We start from the raw sequence: 20,541 nt of genomic DNA, 5'->3' as shown, positions 1-20,541 counted from the left end.
CCCCAAGAGACCCTTTCTTCTCCTCCCTCCATCCTCCTCCTCCTCTGCTTCACCTACCATCACCAAAGACTCTTCCCCTCTTGGCTGGTCGAGGGTTCCTGCTCTACTTACCGCTTTCTCTCTCTGTCTGTGCTCTGCTTCTGCTGCCCCTTCCACCTGGAAACGCCTCCTATCCTAGGAGCGCCCAGCTAATGGAATAATGGACAGACATTCATTGTCAGTTCAGCATCACCACCATCCCACCTTATGACACTGAGAGGCTGAGAACTACAATGCCCAGGATTCCCTTGATTGTATGGTTCCATCTTGGAAATGCTAAGGAGACACTCTGGTCAAATATTTGTCATATTTATAAGAACATCGGAGTCCATGATTAAATCTACATACAGATCAAGAGTTTTTATGAAACTTTAGCAGCCAAACTGACGTCCTATAAATGTAAAATACACACTATATTTTGAAGACTTTGTACCCTTAAAATGTAAAGTATCTCATTAGTAATGTTTATATTGTGTCTATGTATTTTTGATGTATTGAGTTAAATAAAACACTAATTTTGCCTGTTTCTTTGTTCATGTCATTACCGAAAAATTTTAAATTACATATACAGTTAATATTATACTTCTATTTGGAAGAACTAGTTTAAACTGTGTGGAAAATGGATGGGAAACAAGCACACAAAACACTCCGTAGATGCATGAGACAATGAACCACAGCACGGTGCTGAATGTGGGTTAGTGCCACACAGGAGATGCAGACGTCGAGAGTAAAGACCTCAGAGAAGAAAAAGAGGTCCCTGAGGGCCCCACGATAGGGAAGGGAGGTGCTGATGGCAGGACTGAACCACAGCCTGAAGTACAGGGAGGATGTGAACGGGGTGAGTGTGTCGAGGCCATTCCAGGCAGTGCAATCAACCTGCTAGGGTAGGTATAACTCAGGGGCGGCAAAATGCAAAGGCCTTGGGGGGTCTCAAGCAAATGTGAAGGAAGGGTCATTGTTTCGACCTGTTTTCAGTCACCCTTCCATTCATTCCACCCTGTAGCTAGAGTGCTGGGGAGGGAGAGAGGCATGCAGGAAGGTCCTAAGTAGGACAGGGTGCCATTGCCTAGGCACCTAAAGGGCTTTTGAACACCAGGTCACAGTGCAAACTCAAACCCAGATCCAAACACCTCCTCTGGCTTTGTCTAGAGTGGGCTCCCCAAGGGACCACGTTTTCCGGGGGTGGTGGGGGCAGGGGTGGGGTGCTCTACCCTGGCCCTAACCGCAGGGGCTCTCTGCCTCTCTTCTCCAGCCCCATCCCAAGCAGGCTCCTGGGGTGGGTCAGAGGGGAAACACACGCTCCAGTCTGAGATGAACGCGATCCACCTAGGCAGCATGGAGTTTGGTAGAATGAGGCCGTGGGGACAGGAAACGTGAAGCCCATGGCTTAAAGATGCTTGCACTTGCATTTTGTAGAATTTCTGGCACAGCTGTCTCTGGTCAGCAGTAGGATCTTTCTCAGAAAAGCTGGGACCTCTGTGGTCCAGGCCTGGTCCTGTGGGACTGGCCGCCGGGAGCTGGGGGCTGGCCTGGAACTGAGTCCAAGTTGGATGTTGAGTCATTTCAGGAAGGGCCGGCTGTCATGTCCAGCCCAGACCAGAAGGCAGGCCCAGACACTGGACCCAGGGGAGCGTCAAGGCCAGCCAGACCAGAGTGGGCTCCAGAGCGCCCACTACAGGACAGCCAAAAGCAGGTGGCACAGGGGCCTCAGAAACCCGCTGATCCCCAAACCAGAAAGCGCACGGCCTTGGAGAGGCCTCCTGGTCAGGAGGTCTTTGAAAACAGGAGGACTTTTCCACCACTGCTTCAAGGGACCTTCATGCTTGATTCCTGAAAGAGGAAACCCTAGCAGCTTGATAAATCCTTCCTATGCACCTACTACCCAACAATGAATCAGGCCGCATGGGGGAAACGAGGAAAAGTAGAGAAACTTTAGATCTCAGGGCAGAAAGAGCCTTAAGAGGTCACTTTAAAATGGCTTTACGGGGATTTCCTTGGTGTTCCAGTGTGTAAGACTCTACGCTCCCAATGCAGGGGACCCGGGTCTGATCCCTGATCTGGGAACCAGATCCCGCATGTCCCCACAAAGATCGAAGATCCAGATTGCCTCAAATAAAACCTGGCATAGTCAAATAAATACAAATTTTTGTAATGACTTCCCAAAGTAGAAATTCCTACAACAGTATCCAGGGAAGTTCCATGTAGCTTTGGTGCTCTGAGAGCAAACCATTTTAACAAAATTCAAACAGAAGTTCTCCAACCCCCAAATATCTGCTGCCTAAAATCTCACTATGAAATTATCATTTAGGATTGGTGGGGTTGGGGGACTACGTTTTTCATTCTTAATTTTCATCCTTCAAGATGAACATTTCCTTGCTGAGATAATGTGAGGTTCCTAACAGGACATAAGACGGTGACAATCAAGTAACAGGCAGATAAGAATGGGATAAAGACAAACTCTACTATTGTCTTGCTGTCAGTTAGCCAGTTCTTCTGGTGACCAGTTATGTCCACAAAAATGCTATGGCCCTTTGTGTTTGTGGCTCAACAAGTGTTAAGGATCCAGGCCACCCTCGATATTCGGCTGTACCCCATTATCCAATGTGTCATTCAGCTCCAGCCGGCTCTTCCCCTTCTTCATCCTCATTATCATCTTCCTCACCACACTTTCAAAATATACAGCGTGTGCCAGAAACCACCCTAATCACTCTTCAAATATCAATTCATGGAACCCTCACAATAAACTCATTACAGCAATATTATGTTTACTCCTGTTTTGAAAAGTGAAAGTCGCTCAGTCGTGTCCAACTCTTTGCGACCCCATGGGTATAGTCCATGGAATTCTCCAGGCCAGAATACTGGAGTGGGTGGCCTTTCCCTTCTCCAGGGGATCTTCCCAACCCAGGGATCAAACCTAGGTCTCCCACACTGCAGGTGGATTCTTTACCACTGCTACATAAACTGTGGCACAAAAAGGTTAAATAACTTGCCCAAGGTCACATGGGTTGAGGTGGCAGGGCTAGGGTTTCGATTCAGTTTGGTTCCAGAGTCCAGTTACTAGGAAGGTGCTAAGAAGGGGATTTCTTGCCCTTCAATGACATTTCGGCCAGATCTTAAGTCACATGGCTCTGTTCAACTGCAAGGGAGGCTGGGAAATGTAGCCTTTATTTAGAGCAGCAAAAACTGGGAGTTCTTTTACTAAGAAGGCTTCCCTGGTGGCTCAAATGGTAACGAATCTGCCTGGAATGTGGGAAGCTGGGGTTCGATCCCTGGGTCGGGAAGACACCCTGGAGAAGGGAATGGCTACCCACTCTAGTATTCCTGCCTAGAGAACTCCATGGCCAGAGGAGGTCTCAAAGAGCCAGACGAGACTAGCACTTCCACTTTCTTTTGACTAAGAAAGACAGGGGAACATAAATTGGGGACCAATTTGCCATTGGTAGTATGGATCCCCGTAAATTCATCCCCTCTCTCATAGTGGAGCAGCCCCAGCAATAATCCTGCATAACATGACCTCTCCCCCTGCCCTTCTCCAAGAGAGGCTGGTTGATCTCCTGAATGGAGAGCAAGAGAGACTCCATCTTTCTGTATTGGACAGCCCTTCCAGGGTGGTGGGCAGCAGATTTCAGCAAGGTTTTCAAGGCTACAGTCTACAAAGAATATGCTTAAGCGAATGTTTGCACAGAGCATGTTGCCCAAATTATATTTCTGGCTGCCACTGCCAGGGCCCAAGGTGCTGCAGCAGCTCTTGGGTGCTATAAGAGCTACCATATGCCTGTGATGGCAATTCCTTTGTTTGCTCCAGTGGATTTCTGACAATTGCCATCAAAGAATTCTCACTCCACAGGCAGGCAAGTGTGACGAGTGCCAACAGCAGTGTCAACACAAATGCTATGGAAGTATGAAGATTTGGCCCTGCAGGATCAGACGAGGCTTCATAATCTAGGTTATTACTGCTGACACATAGAGTGTGGACCACGTGCCATACACTCTTCCATGTTACACTTAGTCTCACTTAATCTTCAAATATCCAATGGGGCAGGTATTACTATTACTACCCTCATTTACAGATGAGTAACCAAGGCACAGAGGATTAAGTAACCAAAAGGCCAAACAATAACAGTAGTAGAACTGGATTTTGCACCCGGTCAGTCTGACTCCACCTTCTCTGTTCTACCATTTAAGTTTGGGTGCTTGATGCCTAGGTTAGGTTTTGGCTTTCTTTTTTTAATATTCACTTATTTGGCTGCAGCAGGTCTTATCTGTGGCATGGGGGATCTAGTTCCCCAACCAGGGATTGAACCCAGGCCCCCTGCACTGGGAGCACGGAGTCACTGCCACTGGATCACCACGGAAATCCTCTAGGCCGGGTCTTAAACAAAGGGTAGGATTGTGATGGGCAGAGGCAGGCCTGTTCATGCCAAGCAGAAGGCACCTAGAGCCACATTATGGAGTCAGCAAGAGTAATCTGATTTGGGGAGCTTGGAGCAGTTGGGACACACGGGTTCTACCAAGCAAGAGTGAGGAACCAGGCTAGGAAGCAGGGTTGGGAGTCCATTCAAGATGGGTGGGATTGTGAACCTATGCTAATGATTTTTGAGGGTGTTCTGGAAGTACTGGGGAGCCATCTAGAGTGTTGATGGTGGACGTAGGACACTCCACGCCCGGCTTGGGGATGACTGCTCAGGAGCTCTGTGACTGGAAGTGAGGAAGATTCAGGAGGTTCTCACAAAAAAAAAAAAAAAAAAAAGATTCAGTCCATGGGGTTTCAAGAAGGATGAAGAAGGGAAGATGGAGATGTGACCTCTAGGGTCTAGAAACAGGACTTGCAGCCGCCTGGGAGAAAAGGGAAATGGAAGTGCCAAAGGCAGTTCCAGAGAGATTCTGGGCCTGTTGGGCTGGGCTTTGATGGGGACAAGGGGAGGATGAATTCAGGTTTCATGAATTCAAATGCATGAATTTGAGGTGCCTATGGCAGCAGTCCCCAACTTTTCTGACACCAGGGGATTGTTTTATGGGAGACAATTTTTCAAGATGATTCAAGATCATTACATTTATTGTGCTCTTTATTTCTATTATTATTACATCAGCTTCATGTTAGATCATCAGGCATTAAATCCCAGAGGCTGGGGACTCCTGGCCTGAGGGCCACTCTCATGGATAATCTTACAGGCAGACCTGGAGAGAACTTAGGAATGGGGACATAGCTTTGAAGTCATACACAGAGCACGATTCTTTAAGCTGTGGGCACCCGCAGGAGGGAGACCCTTGACTAGGACCTGGAGGGAGGCAATTGAATAAGGAATCAAAAGGAGCTAGAAGCAGCAGGTCGATGGTCTGAGGACAGGAAAGCATGTGCCCTCCAAGCTTTGAACAGGCTCTCCAGGAGGAAGGCAGGACCCTCAGTGCCCAGTGCGGTGGGGTAGGAGGGCGGGAGGTGGCCCAGAGCCAAGGCCCCCGCTGGGGGCCCGGCTCCAGCTCCCTGCAGGCCCGGCCCTGTCAGAGCTCCTGCCAGCCTTCCTGTTGCCCTGGAAATGGCTCCAGCACTGGGGCTCTACTGAGTCCAATCATTCAGATTTATGATGGAAAATGGCCCCGGGGACTGGGGCAATTCACTGTTCACAAACGAATTCCAACTTGTCCATGAAAGTGCCTCATTCCAGTCCCAACACCCAGGCATGTTCACACCTCTGGTGAGGAGGCCGGCCTGCCGGGATGGTTAGCGTGTGGGCTGCGCTCTGTGCAGAGCAGCGCTGCCTCTGAAGAAGGCTGGGACAGCCTTCACAGCCTGGCCTCTTCCCCCAAAGCATGACGAGGGGAGGGGGTCGAGGAGGGCGGGGTTGGAGGACAGGAACCACTGAGCCATCTGCCCTCTTCTTACACCTGTATCCTTCCCGGAGGAAGAGTGCTCAGTCTGTTGTTCCTCCTCGCCCCAGCCTCCATTCTCATTTGGAATGTCTCCAGGAAATGGCGGAAAGCACCAAGGGCCCAGCTCCAGGGGAAAGCACCCGCTTACAGTCGAACCTCTAAACTGCCCAGGCTGGGGTGCAGGCCGAGCCAACAGGCTCTGGAGGGCCTGAGGCAAGAGGGCAGGTGCCCCCATCTCCTTGAGCCTCTGGCCTTGTGGGCAAACGGGCAGCTGAGGGTCTCCTCAGATTTACATTCTGTTTCGTTGTCTCTTCTCTCCTCTCTCATTATAACCCCATTTCCCCACCATGTCATCTTTACCGTCTATACAAATATGGAAGCAATTGACCAATTTTGAAACAAAGTAGAATTTTTCACGTTCTTGCCTGATTTTCACCTCTCTGGACTGCTGACTTCCTCTACCCTCGGCTCAGTCCCAGGCAGGCTTATTTTCTCTGTTGTGCTTTTTTTTTTTTTTTGGAAGATTGGGATTGGTGCCAGGACGAAGAAATAGACTGGGGATTTGACTGTTTCCATCGAAATTCCTGCCTTCCACCCCTTCGCTGGAATCCACACTGGGCGAGAAGGCACTTCTCAAAGGGGCGCGTCACCCTCCTGCCTGCCAGCCCTCCACCTTTGTACCCATCCCCCAGGTGTGCGTGTGTGGGCGGAGGGGGGCGGGCGGGGGGTACTGTGAGAGGGAGCTGCAGGAGGGGGCTTCATCCCGAGGTAGTTGCCAAGTCAGATAAAAGAAGGATCAGATGTGTCTCGCTTGTCCTCACACCCCCTCATGCCCTGGAACAAAGGTCCTTCACCCCTGGGGTGAATGCTAAAATCCCTCATCAGTCCCAACCCAGACCCCAGGTGGGTCCCAGGAACAGAGGGGTTGGTGACAGGGGCTTATAATGGGCAGGAGACCCAGCTCCTGCCCCAAGAAGATTTTTCAACATGCAGCTAAAGAGATGAGATTGACAAATGTGAACCATTTAGAAACAGAATAAGATGTAGGATTTTAAAAGCTGAGGTTCTAGGGACAAGTCCTACCATTGTTTGCAAGGACGTGGTGGGCTCCAGATAGGGCCCCAGAGGGTTTGAGAATGGGGCAGGCCTACACTGCTGCCGTAGAGAGGAGTGGATGAGCAAGGGCATCTTGAGGAGGAAGGCAATCAGGTATGGCCACCCCCACAGAGCTCCCAAGCACCCAGTCATGAGACCGTGTCTTGAAACAGTGGCCAATCATGACCTGCTATCGCTGAGGTGGGCCAGCTCCTTTCAGAGCCACTCGGAGAGGCTGAGGTTTGGGTTTTGTTTGGGGAGAAGCTTAAACCTCAAGGAGGTTTCTAACCAGACACTTTGACTTACCTACCCATGAGCCCCTCATTGTGGTAGAGGCCCAGGAATGCCCAGGGGGTGGGGACTAAAGGAAGACTGGGTGGTACCAGCACCAAGGGCCCTCTGGTGTGCTGGAGCGGGGACAGGCGACATGAGCTTTCTTGGCTGGAGGAGGACAAGGAGTTAAGTGGAGCCAGTGATCTCTGGGGAGAGGAAGACAGCCCAGCAAATCCTGAGTCTCAGACAATTGCAGGAAAAATCCCAACCTCACTTCAAGGGATCCCAGAGGCCCTAGCATCCCTGATTAAAGAACTCGAGTCTTCTTCTAGCACCCCACTGCCATCCCATCAGCAGCACAAAGGGCAACCAAGAAGGCTTGCTCCTGATGCTCTGATCTCTCCCGAGCTGAGGCCAGAGCCCCTAGAACCACTCCCAGCTGCACCCCGTCCAGCCCCACTCCACAAGCCTGCAAGGGTAGGGGAGGAAACCGAGAGCGTGCCACCCAAGATAAAGCTTTCCGTCCAATTTTGTGGTTCAGCCGAAGTCATGTTCTTAATTGTCCAAATAAACAGTTTTCAGCCTGGAGGCCAGAACACGCCAAAACATGCCACTTCCATTTCTAGCACCAACTGGGTGCTACGGGCACAAAACCATTTTCTAAGTCACAGCCAGCACTAAACAGTGCCCAGTGGGCCATGGTCGCCAGCAGGGAGGGCTGGTTACCAGCTGTGTGACCCTAGGCTTAAGGACTGACGCAAGGCAGTGCTGGGCAGAAGGTCTGCTAAGAGGGAGGTTAGAACCCTGCCCTCCCAGCTGCACCATCACTTCCCGCCGACCTGGCTGAAGATGCTTTGTCCCTAACATCTGTAAAACGGGAGAGGAGGGCTAGCATCACGGTTCTCAAAGAGTGTCCCTTTTCGCACCATCACCCCTTGAGAACTTGTTAGCAATACAAATCCTCAAAACCGCCCCCTACCGCATCAGAATCTCTCCGCAGGACCCAGAATCTCTCCGCAGGACCCAGAAACAAGCCTTGCAGGTGATTCGGATGCCAGCTAAAGTTGTTGTTGTTTAGTTGCTCAGTTGTGTCCAACTCTTTGAGATCCCATGAAGTGTCAAGCTCCTCTGTCAATGGGATTTCCCAGCCAAGAATATTGGAGTGAGTTGTCTTTTCCTTCTCCGGGGGATCTTCCTGACCCAGGGATCAAACCCATGTTTCCTACATTGGCAGGTGGATTTTTTACCACTGAGTCACCAGGGAAGCCCAGCTAAAGTCAGGAGAGCTACATATTTCTGTCCAGCTCTAGTATCTAATCAAATGTGTTTCTTTTACCCAAAAGACCTACTTACTCCCCAGGTTATGTTATACCCTTGAAAGAAGGACCAGCTCTTCCCTTGAGAGAGACTGAGTGCTCAGTCTTGTCCCCATTTCCAGCCTGGTATGAAGTTGGCCTCACCAGAGCTCTGAGCTCTGCCTAAACTCAGATCTTGTACTTACTGTGCTCTGGGATCTGGCCTGGGCTCAGGACTCTGGATTCTGGATGTGGCCTAAGATATAATAGGCCAGAAGAGCCAAGTTCAGGGAACCCCAGTGGCTGTCACAAAATCTCATTTCCAAACAAACTTCCAGGTCAGCTCCACCAGAAGATTTGGAGAAGGCAAAGAGCTAAATGGAAGACTATGCTAGCTCTAGGGATCATAGGCATTATAATGAGAAATAAATTTTATTTCATTGTCCCCAGCCTTTACTCAGAACTCCAAGGAGAGTCTCCCAACCCCTCTGCAAGGGATTTCTAAATGCAAACAAGACCTCTAGGTCATGCACGGTATGAAGAGGCACCCCTCCTGGCTTAGACCCAAGCCCTAGATCTGTCCACAGGAACACTGTCAGATGTCTGACTGTCCCAGCAGGGTGGCCTCAGCTGAGTGGTCTTTAGGAGCTGGTTTCCTGGGAAACACCAGCTCTGGAACTGGTGTTGGCCAGCTCCCCACCTTACTGAAACTGCAGGGCAAGCCCAAGTCCAGGAGGGCCAGGGGCCCAGCCTAGCCTAGAATGTAGGGGGATCCTGGAAGCTGGACCCGGAAACAGAGGGCGCAGTGAGTGGGGACGGGAATCTGAGAAAGGCGCTGGACAGACCACGGACTATCAAGGCCCAGTAGGCCCCCTCAATCCCTCTAGTCCAGGGGGAGTTCTGGGGGAGGGGCTGCTCTCTGGTGAAGATGAGGAGAGGTTGGCAAAGCCAGACACTTGGTCTAATTGGTAATACCTTCCTCCTTAGGCCCTGGGCCACTGAACCATAGGGCCCATTTTTACAGAAACAAACACGATGAGTTCCTAGCACTCAGGGAAGAGGCAAAGCTGGGAGAGGGAGGCGGTGGGCCCGACTGACACATCTGTCACTAATCACAGGGAAAGGCTCAGACCAAAACTCATTTTGGACCCAGAGCCTCTGGGCCTGTTTTGGGAAAGTTGACTAATCCCATAATCCTGCCCATCAGGCAATTTTTCTGCCTGGCTTCCAAGCAGGGAGTGGGAGAGAGCCCTGGGGGCAACTGGCCCTCTGAGGAGTGTATTCTCTTAAAGGGGAAACCCTCCTGAGTGAGGTTTTGTTTGCTCCACAGGGGACTCTGGTGCAGGTGTGTCTGTAGTTGGGCCTGATGGCAGTGCCAGTCCTGGGGGAGGTCAGCCCTTGATGCAAGGGACAAGGAAAGGGCACAGGGGGCCCTGCAGGACCACGCTGCTTCTCTGGGTCTGCTACTCAGACGTGGGCCGGGACAGGCAGCTCAGCCCGGCCAGGAAACTGTTACAAAGGCCGATTCTCAGCCCCCCTGAACCTGCAGCCCTGGTCCTGGAGTGGACACCGTCCTCCCTGGGCCAGGCCACGTGGCGGGTGGAAATGGCCCAGCCCCTCCTCCAAGAACTGCTGTCTCCTCAGCCCTGACAACTCAGCTTGTGTACAGCCCCAGTGCTGGGGAGACCCTGTTCAGGACAGAGACACTCAAGGCAGCGATCTGGCACCAACGCAGGCTCTGCTGACTTGCGTGTACACACACGCACACACACTACTCCACCCCATAGTGAACCCAGCAACCAACCCAGCAGTACACAAATGATACTATTCTAGACCAGAGCCTCCTCAAGTCACAAAAGAACGAAGCTGCAGGTTGTGTGCAAACTAGATTTGTCCTTTTAATCCTATTTTCTCTTCATCTGACATGATCACTTCAGAGATATATTCACTTGGCGATGGGAGGGGTGGTGGAGGCGGGGTGGGGGGGGGTGGCGGCGTGCAGAGATGAAAATATAGATTTTTAAAATCACACTTGAAAGGGAAGGAACCCTTTCCAGATCATACACACAAAAGAAAATAGTAGTCTCACGGTCAAACCTCACAAGTACCGCTCAGGATGACCTCTGCTACAGCAAAACCCCAAACTATTTTCTACCTGGTTTGTGTCCTCCAGAAAGGTGTGGGAAAGGAGAGGCCTCTCCTAGGATACTTTTCTGATAAACTGCTCATACTCCAGTGTTCTTGCCTGGAGAATCCCATGAACAGAGGAGCCTGATGGGCTATACAGTCCATGGGGTCGCAAGAGTCGGACATGACTGAGTGCCTAAGCACAGCACAGCTTTGCTCATAGTCAACTCCTTCCGGCAAGTGTCCCAGAGTGACCCCACAACACCCCCAGCCCATCACATGTGGGTCTCTCACAGAGTGAGCAGGAATGAGCGCCCAGCTGGCAATAAGCATGCACTGTCTCTTTAAGAGCACGGCCTGAGAGTTTATTTACCAGGAGGTTTGTTTGGGTCTCAGTGGGAGGAAAGGAAAAAGATAAAAGTGGGTTGGGATACTAGAAAGACAAAAGACAGAAAAAAAAAAAAAAAGCCAGAATGCAGAGAGATCAAGATTATAAAAACTAGGTCTAGAGGGAAAATTTATTTTTGCAACAAAGATTCCAGTCCCCCAGGGACTGTTTCCACTGAACAACTTAATCACCAAATGTGTTGGCTAGTCAAACAAAATCCATTGAGTGAGGCTGACCTGGTCACTCAGGTCCACCTACCCAACTCAGGCTCTAGGCCCAGGCCCCGGCACTGCAGCTTCCTGGGGTGGGTTAGACTGGGGTTGGTAGGAGGGCACGGTAGGGGTAGTCTGGAGACAAACCCAGCAGATGGGCCTGTGGGAAAGAAAAGCTCCCAACCTGGGCTCTGGGTATGGGTTCTGGGGCACCCAGGAGCTCTGTAACTGTTCCCATCTTTGTGTGCTGGACATGTGCACTCCTGGGAACCCACAACTTTCACAGCATCTCACGGGCTCCCTTGATGTTTGGGAGCAGCAGGAGGAGACCAGTTGGGGCTGAACCAAGTCCCCTGTGATGTGAGGTAGGCCACTGGGAGCCCCTGCTTTAAGCTGTGCCAGTGAATCTGTTTCCCTAGGAGTTGCGGAGCCACTGTGGGTGATCAGGTGGAAAAGTGGTAAAATGAGACCTGTCGCTCCAGGTAAAAAAAGAGGGAAACACTGAGTTGACTTAAGGCTTTCCTGGTGGCTCAGGTGGTAAAGAATGCACCTGTAATGCAGGAGACCCGCGTTCAATCTCTGGGTCGGGAAGATCCCCTGGAGAAGGGCATGGCAACCCGCTTCAGTACTCTTGCCTGGAGAATTCCACGGACAGAGGAACTTGGTGGGCTACAGTCCATGGGATCAAAAAGAGTCGGACACAACTGAGCGACTAACACTTTGCCAGAGTCCAGAGTCCAACGACAGTTGACACTGAGTGAGCTTGTGGGACAGGGAGAACCCTGTATGTTTGGACCCAGTCTTTGATGAGACCTTCTGGGTATGAAGTAAGCCTATCCACAAACAGGCTGGACACACAGCACACGGAGTACTCTTCCTCGCCCAGCCCTCCTGGACAGCAGGCTCCCTGCAGAAACAGATCTGCCCATGCTGGCTCTTTGAGGCCATGCCTCTGCAGAGAAGACAGCTGAGAGCTGCCGGTCATGCTGAGGACACTGTCTAGCCCCGCTTGGACAGGAAGAGGCCACCAGGTCCTTCTCAGGGGACAGCTGGGGTCGGATGTTCCTGGAGCAGGTTCCCAGGATTTTTCTTCATGTCATATTCCATGGACTGGGGAACAGCCTCTAAATGGGATTATCCCATCAAGGCTGCTTTAAACTCTAGCTGTGCCAGCTCCAGAGCACACCCTGTCTCCTGGCAGTGGGGATAAGAAGGGGGGCAGTATGGGGCAGAGACTGTGTCACCCCTAGGTCATGGGACTGGGCAGTCAACACCTCCGCCCCTTCACACCCTTCACACCCCCCAAAGACTGTGCATCCCTCGAGTCCTGGCCGTGGAATGTCAGGGTACCTCTCTCCCCACTGCCATGTATCCCAGGAAAAACTCTCTAGTTAGGGAAAAGTTTGCAATTCCCATTCACCAGGAGACTAGGTAATATACTTGCCTCAAAAACTCAAAGTGTTTGATTTCTCCTGGGGAAACCAAGGGGCGTTTGCTTAAAGGTTATGAGACTGTGCTTCTTGGGAGAAGGGGCTGTACCACCTCTCCCCCTCCACCACAGTGCCCTTCACCGCTGATGCCAAGTACACGGGCCACTTACTACATGCATGTTGGTTAAAAGGATGAGAAGATGGACAGATGGACAGGCTATATCCAGCCTTCCATTTTGAGCTCCCCATGCCAGCCAGTTCAGAGCGAAGAGGCCAAAAGGGAGTGGAGCTGTCAGAGGGAGGCGGGGGCCCTCAGGTGGGTGCCCCGGTGGAGAGAAGGAACAACAGTAAAGGTTTGATTGGTCAGATCGAAAAAGCCCTGCAGGGCCTGGGAGGGACTGGGCTGAAGCGTCCACTCACTTGGAACCTGCCGCAGGCTCCCATTCTCCGGCCCAGCGTTCACCGTGCCCCTGTCAAGCTGCCTCTTGTTAAATAAACCTGCCTTTGTGTGTGTGTGTCCTGGAGGAGAGAGAACTGACTGGGGGAGGGGAGGAGGTTCTGTCTGTGAAAATAGACCTCCTGAATGCTTTTAAGGGCCTGCAGTTTGGATGAGTAAATATTTTCCCTTTCAGATGAAAGGTGCAATCATCGCTGTTTTTTAATTACTTTAATTAGAAAAGATTGCCTTAATCTTTTACTTATCTGTACTATTGTGGGAACTGCCAGAAAATGAAGTGCAGGGAAAACAGGTGGAGTCTGACCTTTGCTCTGAGCATCTTGAATTTCTTCTAGGCTGGTAATTAAGAAGAATCAGGGGAAGTTCCTTGCAGAATCTAGGAAACGCAAACACACACACAATCATGGATACAGGGGAATGTTGGCTCGCTCTCTCACTCACACACACACACAGGCACACTCTCACACACGTGTGTGTACACGAGTGGAAGGGAAAACGAACCCCAACGGGGCAGACCAGAAAGTTCCGACTTTGAGAGCAGCGTTCCTGCTCCAAGCCCTGAGAGGTGGCTTAATGAGTTTCCCAGGGTGGCCTAAAATGATTAATTAAGCAGACAGCTTCTCGCCCCTTCCTCAGACAACGGAAACCCAGTAACGGTCTGTGTGGGGAGGGAGTGGCAGGGGCCCCCTGACTCCAGGGGTGGTTGGGGACGTGGTGTAAGAGCCAGGAGCCCCAGATAAGGGACGATATCAACGTCCTGTAACTGCCACCAAGGCTCCCCCTGCCCAAGCCCCAGTTCAGGGGCTTCCCTCTGCTCCTGGCCCCTGGCCTCCTGTCCTATGTCCAGGCATGGCCCAGGCCCAGGGGGACCCTTGGCAAGATGGCAGATTGGAAGCAGTTGTCTCTGGCCTCCCTCCCTTGCTCTGCCTATTTCTATCATGCGGTATTACTGGGCTCCCAGCTGAACACTGAGGAGGGATTCTGGAGTCTACCTGGGTGTCTAGACCCACAGGCGTGGAGCATGAGGGGAATAGAAAGAGGAGAAGAGGGTGGGAGGGCTCCACGGGGGCTTCCCTCTCAGATCACCCATGTAGGGAGAACCTACTCTGTCCTTCAGAGTTGTCAGGGGCTCCCAGAGCTCAGCATTAGCCATTCATTGCCTCGGCGAACACGCACTGAGCTCGCCCAGTGTCAGGATACAGGGGTAAGCAGTGGGATGAAATGCAGACTCCCAGGCCCCAGCCACTGGGATCCAGATTTCACTGCCTGAAGGGGGTCCTGGGATGCAGGTGATGCTTGCCTATAAGCAGAGCTCAGCATTCAGGTGTCCAGCGCCACCTCTGTCCTCTGAATCTATAACCTGGACGGGCTGCCTCCAAGACACTACAGGTATTTCTCTTGGAAGGTGCCCCAAGGATTCAGCTGTGGAGCTGTCCTCTTCCCACAGACAAGGTCATGGCCTTCCTTCTCAGACAGTCACACCCCTGGGGACTGGGACAAGACCAGGACAAAGGCTTCGCTGGCATAAGGAACACCCAGCTGGGCCTTTGCAGTCTGCCCTTGTAAACAGACCACGAGAGGGGACAGGGGCTCGAAGCAGGCCCAGACCCAGCCAGCCTGCAGGGTGGGAGGAGACGGAGGTGGAGGTGTGCCTCGTGAGAGCCAGGAACAATGTTTTCCTTTTGAAAACGCTCGGGGTGCTTGGGTTGGATTTCCAGCCTTGTGTTTACAGCCTCTGCAGCCGCGTCCATGACCGCGTCTGTCTGTACCTGTGCCTTGCTCGCCAGGTGTGTGTGTCTGTGCGTTTGCGTGTTCTATCTGAGTGTCTAATCACACCTGTGGGCGTCGGTCCTTCTGTGTCTGGAGGAGGCTTTCTGAGAACAAATGGCTCTGGTTTCCACTTGTGTGAGCTCTTCCACCTCAAAACATGGCAAAAATAAACCTCGCTGAAAAAGCTTTAACAACATTTTTTTTTCCTTGTCCCTGGCACAGCCAATAGCACCAGCGGGTCTCCACGGTCAATTTAGGAAGCTTGGGAAAACACTGCTTGTAATTAAAAGTCTAAAAGGGCCTCAATTAGGGCAGTGTTTGCCCTGCCAGACCCGTTCCCAAACCCCACTCAGCAGCATTCCTCTCCTGGCTGGAAAAAGCCTTTGATTCGCACCAAATGTTCAGTGGCCACACGGGACCGGGCCTTGGCACTGCCTCCCCTGCCAGCTGCTTAGGGTGCAGGCAGGCCTCTACCCCAAGGCTGCGAACTGAGATCCTCGCTCTTCCCACCCTCTGACTCCCCAGCCCCTCCGTCATCCTGAGCTCCTGAGGTCTGGAGGTGCAGACCTCCTGGAGATGGGGAAACCCAGGCCACACCAGCACCCACGCCCCATCTGGGGTGTCAGTGCTTGCTTGAAGAATTCAAAGCCGACAGTCAGGGCTATCTGAGGAGGAGGCAGCTGCGGTCAACGTGGAGAGCGGTGGTGTTGGGGTCCAAGGAACACCCCAGTGCCTCTTCTTACTTGGCAGAAACCCCCTCCATCTGAGCAGAAGGCAGCCTTGAGCTACAGTCACCTCAGGAAACACAGCCAGAGGGCTCCCAAAGATTCTTCCAGAACCAGAGAACACAGGGCCTGGCTAGGAGGGTCAGGAAGTAGCACAAGCCTCTGACCTCTAGAGTCCCTAAGGATTAAAGATAAGGCTCTCCTTTTGGGGGTGGGGCAGCCAAAGGCAAAAACCTGGCAGCCTAGGGTGTTGCCTCCTCCCTGGGGAAGGGTCAGTCACTCAGCTGGGTGGGTGGGAAACAGAAGCGCTGAGTCAGCTCAGGAGCAAGCCTCCTTCCCCGCCAGGACACACACACACACACACACACACACACACATTCAGGCCACAAGTGTGCCCTCAGCGTCCCAGATCACAGACACCTACACAAACTCACATTCCTGCACAGGCTCCTACTGACACCCACTCAGAGTCACAGACACAGCGAAAGTCGGACACACAGACAGTGGAAAAACGGCCAGAAGGCCCCAGGCAAAACCAAGCTGCCTCCGGAGGTCCCCGAATCCTTGACAGCCCCCTAGGCAGCTCTTGCGAGAGCAAAGAATCACTGTGTAGGAGACGGTCTGTGATGCAATGCCAAGGTGGGGTCCTCAACCCCACTGGCCACGCCCTAGGGGTGGGGTAGGAGCATTTGGGGTAACCTTGAAGAGGGCAGCCTGGGCGTCCACCTCAGCTCTGCTCATGCCCCAGAGGGCAGGCCTGGACCCAGAGACGGGGAATGGCAGGGGAAGGGTTACAGGCTAACCAGAAAAAACAATTACTAACGGGAAAGGCAGCACATTCCAGCCCTGCTTAGCGGGCCGCCAGGGCCGTGGGTGGTTCTTGGATTATGCATTTCCTTGAAAACAAAAAGGAAAGTTCAGGGCAGTTCAGCTGTGCCCTGAATCTCACTCTGGGGCCTTTGTCTCCAGTCCCCACATAGCCTGCGTGCCCGCACACACGCACACCATCCCAGCAGCCCAGCCAAAAGTCCACTGGGAAAGTGGGAACATTAATACCACTGAAAGCTTGCAAGAAAAGTAGGGAAAGATTGGAACTGAACCAAGAAAGGGGGAAAGGGTAGGGAGTGGGAGCCCTAGAGAATTCTTGTCACCCAGAAGTCTCCATTCTGTGGGTCTGAGGTCGTGGGGAACATTTGTTGATTCACTCAGCAAACCTATCTGGAGCCCCTGCCTTGATCCAAACACGATGCCGGGCACTGGGTTCGTTCTTGAGGGTTCTTGGTCTTCTATTCTCCCCACGGTGGTCTCTTGCCCTGTTTCTGTGCTAGGTCCCAGCACTCTCATCTATGAAATCTGGTCTCCTGATAGCTTCTGATGATGGAATTCAGACTGAGAAGTGGGCAGCTGAGAAGGCTGAGAGGAGACTCTCCAAAGGCGGTTTAAAAGGAGGATAAAGACGGTGGTGCCTCCCTGTGGAAGAACAGAGGGGCAGCCATCTTGCCACAAACATCGGAACAGATTCAAATGGCTGCTGAGTCTGACTGGACATGTCTTTCTTCCCATTCCTCACCAAGCCTGTGAGCAGGCAGCTTCCCCACCACAAAAGGGGAAACTGAGGTGTGAAGAGGGATGAAGGCCCTCACTCAAGTCACTGCAAAGGCTGCCTCCCCTGGGGTCTTTCTTTCCTCGGTTCTCTGAGCGGCATCTTTGAGGTCGCAGCTTAAAAGCTGTCCCTCAGAGACGGCCTGTCTGAGCGCTGAAAAGGTCTGCACTGTATTGTCTCTCCGTTCCCTTCCCTTCGTGCACATGATTTCATGTGTGTTTATCTGAGGTCTGTCTTTCTGGTCAGACTCTCACCTCCCAGAGGGAAGGGCTTGAGACTGTTTCGTTCACCATGTATATCCCAGCTCCTGGTATAGTGCTGAGCACACCGTAGATGCTTGGTAAATGTTTGTGGAATGAATAAAGAAATGAGCAGCTACATAGCTTGGGTAGATGGAACCAGTCAACTTCCCAGCCTCCTGTCAGATTTGTGTTGCTCTCCTCCATGGAGAAGACTCAAGAGAAGATTCTTTTAAGAGTTCCTTGGACTACAAGATCAAACCAGTCAGTCCTAAAGAAAATCAACCCTGAATATTCATTGGACGGACTGATGCTGAAGCTCCAAAAGTTTGGCCACCTGATGCGAACAGCTGATTCATTGGAAAAGACCCTGATGCTGGGAAAGATTGAGAGCAGGAGGAGAAGGGGAAAACAGAGGGTGAGATGGTTGGATGGCATCACTGACTCAATGGACATGAGTTTGAGCAAGCTCCAGGAGATGGTGAAGGACAGGAAGGCCTGGTGTACTGCAGTCCATGAGGTCGCAAAGAGTCAGACTTGACTGAGTGACTGAACAACAACGACCTCCATGGAACTCCCTCCAGAATGACATGGTGAGCAGGAAGCCAAGAGCCTCTCCATTCCAGCCCTGGGCTAGATGTAAAACAGCCCAAACTTAAAAAAATTAAATCATACTCTGTAGCTGGGCTGCTTATTACTTCTGCAAGGCCCAGATGCCTGGTATACAGAGTGTCTTGGGGGCCTGTACAGTTGGGACCTGGCCTAGAAAGAGGGCAGGGGGTGCTGGCCTATGTGTTCCACCCAGACATACTCATTCACTCCTCTGCTCCATGGGCACTGACCAGGCGCTGAGCTGGGGTCTCACATGGTGCCTGCCCTCATGCTACACCCAGGCTTTCCAGAAAGATGATCAAAGAAAAATTGTGGTGAATCGTGCTCAGTGGCCACAGCTCTACTGGAGATATCAGGAACAATATTTCAAGGTGGTCAGGCGTGGGCTGAGAGATGGGCTGACCAGCATGGATGTGCCAGAGATGGGGAACCACATGTGCCAAGGCACAGAGGGAAAGGAGCACCTCCGTGGGCCTGGGTCAGGCCAGGAGTTCACTGGGCCCGGCTCAGAAAGTTCAGGGAGGAGAGTTGCTGGAGGAAGGATGGGCTGGGTCACTGGGGGCAAGGTCCGCTGACCAGAGGGGGCCAGGGCTTTTTAAAAGGGAAAAGACACAGGCAGCTTTGCATTTTAGAAAACTCACGCTACCAGAAATTTGCAAAAGCCTTGATGGGACGTAAGAGTGGACATTTGGGAGTCTGTGCCTGCACCCCAGTGAGCACTGATGGCTGGGACCTGGGGCTGCGGGGTTAGATGTGAGAGAGCCATGTGATGAACAGACATGAGGGGGCGAAGGCAGGGTGCTGCCGAGGGTAACCTCAGGGTTCTGGTCTGCTCAGCTGAATGAAGGGGGCAGGCAGGAAATCAGGGGGAGAGGACGCTGGGTTAGCCCTAGCCATGTATCTGGAGGCTGTTAGGGATGTGAGTCTGGAGGGGAAGGAAGGCGCTGGCCTGGAGCTCTGGAGTTGTCCGAACCCAGCCAGACGGGGTGTTGCCTGGGAAGAGAACAAAGCAGTAAGGTAGAGCTGACTGAGAGAAGAGGGCTAAAGGCAGAGCTGCCCCTGCCTCTCAGCCAAACCAAATCCTCACATCTGAGAGCCACTTCCTATTTGCCCATGCCACCCTATGTGTGAGAGAGAGCACGCAGCAAAGATGGGAGGGAGAAAGAGAGCTTGCACCCAGCCTGAGGTGAAGGCCTGAGATGGGGAGAAAAAGTGCAGAGGTAGAAGGGGCCACGTCCCAGAACTGTAGGGGTCCCCCAGACCAAGGCCAAGACTCAGTGGCCCACTGAGGTCCTGGGAGCCAGAGGCTTAGAATGACCTCCCTCTATTGGGGGTTGGGGGTAGGGAACAGACCCCAGCCCACTCAGATGCAGTGGCCAGATGCTACGGGGGCAGCCCTTTTTCAGGGGGCTGTTAGCCCAGGGACTGCTTGGTCCAACCTGGGGAACTGGATCTGGATCTCTTGTTTCTTTCCACATGGAATCTCCAGAGGCCAGGCACAGAGGGACAGGAAGTACCTGTCCGGAAACAAGAACCTTGAGTTGGGAAGGGTTTTCCACTCCCTGTCCTTTCGTGGTGTCAAAGAGAAGATTTTCTCTCTTTGCATTTAATAGGCAGCAGGCTGGTTTGTCCTAAGCAAGGAGGCCAAGGTCCTCAGGGTCCCATCATCAGCCCTCAGATCTCTCCCTGAGTCACTGCATAGATGTCAGGCGAGGCCTACCACCCCAGCTTGCCTCCCACCCCTCCCCCTCCTCCCAGATGCCAATGCAGTCCCACCCTTTACCTGGTCTCCCCTGTTTGGCCAGGCACTGCTGGAAGAAGGTCCAGAGGACAGGGTTATAAGGAATCCATGGGTAGCTGATGGCCAGCTGACCGCCCTTAGCTCTCCTAATGATGGCAATGTGGCTAGCTGCTAGGGGTCCACCCTGTCCCACAAGCCTGTGCCCAGCCAGCCTCAGATGCCAGTGGATGGCCAATCTCTTTGGTACCCTTGACCAACCCAGTCCATCTCTCCCTCATTTCCGTTTCTGATATTCCACCCTGCTCCCCACTCCTCAGCCTGTGTGTGTGTGTGTGTGTGTGTGTGTGTGTGTATGGGGTGCAGGGAGTGCCCCAAGCCTCTATTCTGGCCAATGAGATCTGCCCATCGAGGTGGAAATCATTGCAATAATTAACAAGCCTCCTTGGTGGCGCTGGTGGGGGTGGAGAGGCGAGGAGACAACTAGAGCCTGCTTAATGGGCCCACCAGCCCCCACCCCAACCCCGACAAAGGCCAATGCTCCCCAAGCCATTCTTGGGCCCAGGACAGAGAACTAGCCCCTGTCCTGTGGAGGTGTCACAGGCCTGGGATCCGGCACATTCCCTAGGGCAAGAGAAATGGAGGCGTAAGGGGCCCAGTGCGAAGGGCC

General features: G+C 52.5%; 1 long non-coding RNA gene across 1 annotated transcript in view; it reads right to left on the bottom strand.

Moving 5' to 3' along the window:
- The window catches only part of LOC139185754 (uncharacterized), a 95,668-nt gene that overhangs the window by 26,359 nt on the left and 48,768 nt on the right, over positions 1-20,541 (bottom strand). The window contains exon 3 of the long non-coding RNA XR_011569227.1: positions 112-19,650. This is a non-coding gene — a long non-coding RNA (uncharacterized lncRNA). The remainder of the gene's footprint in view (positions 1-111; positions 19,651-20,541) is intronic.

Source organism: Bos indicus, chromosome 11 (assembly GCF_029378745.1).
Source record: "Bos indicus isolate NIAB-ARS_2022 breed Sahiwal x Tharparkar chromosome 11, NIAB-ARS_B.indTharparkar_mat_pri_1.0, whole genome shotgun sequence".
NCBI classification, from domain to species: Eukaryota; Metazoa; Chordata; class Mammalia; order Artiodactyla; family Bovidae; genus Bos; species Bos indicus.
Note: the sequence above shows the minus strand (reverse complement) of the source record. Positions and strands in the feature narration are given on the sequence as shown.